General features: G+C 40.5%; 1 pseudogene; it reads right to left on the bottom strand.

The window, feature by feature from the left end:
• Positions 1 to 974: 974 nt before the first annotated feature.
• On the bottom strand, positions 975 to 2,259 carry LOC102502987 (basic leucine zipper and W2 domain-containing protein 2 pseudogene; annotated as a pseudogene).
• Between the last annotated feature and the right edge of the window lie 219 nt (positions 2,260 to 2,478).

Raw genomic sequence — 2,478 nt, 5'->3', positions numbered from 1 at the left:
AAAAAAAAAAAAAAAAGAGAGAGAGAGATATCTAGAATTGGGTTTTTGGACACTGCTTTGGTTTGAATGTTTTCCTTAAATATTCCTATGTTGGAAAAGTATCTTAACTGTAACCATATTGAAATGTGATGACTTTAAGAGGTAATTAGGTCACATCCTTTTGAATGGATTATTGCCATTATCATGGGAATGGATTCATTCATTATCTCACCACAGAATGCAACCTGGCCAGATGCTGGGGTGTCAAGTTCTTAAAACTTTCCAGCCTCTAGAACCATGAACTGAGAACACTTATATTGCTTAGAAATTATCCAGTCTATGGTAGTCAGTTATAGCAACCAGAAATAGACTATGATGTTAGATAACAATAATCAGAGTTTGGAGATAAGAGCAGAAGACAGCAAAGGATTCTGAGAAGTATTGACCAGTGAGGTATAAAAAAAAAAAAAAAAAAAAAAAAAAAAAAAAAAAAACATGAGTATATGATATCATAGGTCCAAATAAAATATTTCTTCCTTTATTTTTTAAAAGCCATTTATTTAAAAAAAAAAAAAAAAAAAAACTGGTTTACCAAACCACATACAAGAGCAGGTACACAACTACCAAAGTAGCTCTGTAATAGACACAAGTGGGGCATTCAACATGCGGTACCTGAAAAATATAGCTAAAAAGAGAAGTTTGTTGAGTATTTAATTTCAAATTCCTACTTGACTTCCTTGTCAAATGGCTTTAAGTTAGTGTAAGTGAGACCCAGAGTCCCTAGTAAAAAGCAACTGCCTCAGGGCTCCACTGAAAAGCAAAACAAAAACAAAAACCATTTCCCCTCTGCACAAGGAAAGCCTATCCTATTATTTTTTTTTTTTTCCTTTCTGAAAACAGAAGCCAAGTTTTTCTTCCCAAATGGTGCAGCATACCCAATCAAAAAGTGTTGTGTGGAATACCTAGGTATGGTGCTTGTCTAGTGAGTTGTTTCGTTAGTTTTCCTCACCTTCTGATTCAGATTCTTCTTCTGTCTTTGGTAACCATTCAACAAATTTCTTCAGCTCGTCAAGAAAAACACTTTTGCCTTCGGCAACATGTGCTTCTTTATATCCTTTCAATATGGCTTCTTCACTCAGACCATAAGTTTTATAAAAAAGAATGGTGATCTTTTTGAAAGGCTTTCAGGAAGTGGATGTTATCCTAACAGTATTCCTGAACCTTCTGGGGGAGCATCAGCTCTGATTGGCCTTGGGGGCTGAACATGGCCAGTGGGGATGCCTATTGCTTCAGGTGCTTGAGAGCTTTCTCTGGGACAAGCTTTTCCTTCTTGTTCCATTCAAGGGTGATCATTATGCAGGCCCACAGGAGACCAGTCACTGTTGTTTCCAGAAGATCATTCCTCTTCATTTCTGCTCTCACACAAAGCACCACCTCCTTGATAAGACATTTCTGAGAAAGTCGCTCTGGGAGCTCCTTCCTAGTGCCCAGGGACTGCCACACTCAGAGTTAGCCAGAAAGCTCCTTCAGACCTGTGTCAGTGAAGTATTCTGCAAAATGATCCACACTCCGTCTCTTAACTGCAAAAAGTTCCAGCAGCCTCTCATCTAAGACAACTTTTCTCAAAGATGAGGTAACAGAGTTGGCATCTTTTTCTGCCATGACTTCTTTGACTAAGTTGCCCATGAAGAGACTGGTGAGGATGGTGGCGGGAAGGGCTCCATTGCCCAGGAGGATCCCTGACAGCATTGCCAGCTTTGTCTGCTCTGTCTCGGAAAAGGCTGTAAGGAGGAGGAGAAGCTTCTTCATCTCATCCTCAAATGCCTTCTCCAGGTACTTGTACTTCCTGATAAGTTTATTAAAAACTTGAGCATAGTTTCCAATGGTTTCATGATCTTCATTTGCTGAAAACATGCAGTGGTTGGTCATCCTGGTCTTGTCACCATCCTCTGTGGTGTTCTGCCCGGGGTAAACACACTGCCAGTGACTGTAATTTAATCTTGAGCCTGAGTCCAAAACCTTGGCTACAGTTTCAAGGTCATCACCAGCTTCATTAAGCCCCTGGACAAGTGTATTCCTGAAGACCGTGGGTTCAAATTTCCCTTTTTTTTCATCTCTTTTCTGAATTTCAAACCACTGGCCTGGTAGCACTGGCTTATTGATAAAACTTCTGTTGGAGGAGGTAGCGACCCCACGAAGCTGAGGCCTGCAGCAATTGCTGCAGCGATTACGAGGGTGGTGGCGGAGGCAGAGGCGGACAGTTTTCCAAAAAGAGAACATGTCGTTTTCTGTCAAATGTTCTTGGTAGGTTGTCTTAGCCTGTTTGTGATGCTATACCAAAATATTAAAAACTGGGTACTTTGTAACAGCAAAAATGTATTTATTTTGTTGCAGTTCTGGAAACTGGAAAGTCCAAGATCAGTGTGTCAGCATTCAGCGTGCTATGAAGGTTTTCATGCTGAAATCCTCACATGGCAGAAGCGCGGACTGGCAAAAAGG

This window comes from Tupaia chinensis, unplaced genomic scaffold (assembly GCF_000334495.1).
Source record: "Tupaia chinensis unplaced genomic scaffold, TupChi_1.0 Scaffold000432_1, whole genome shotgun sequence".
NCBI lineage: Eukaryota > Metazoa > Chordata > Mammalia > Scandentia > Tupaiidae > Tupaia > Tupaia belangeri.
This window is presented reverse-complemented; position numbering and strand designations above follow the sequence as displayed.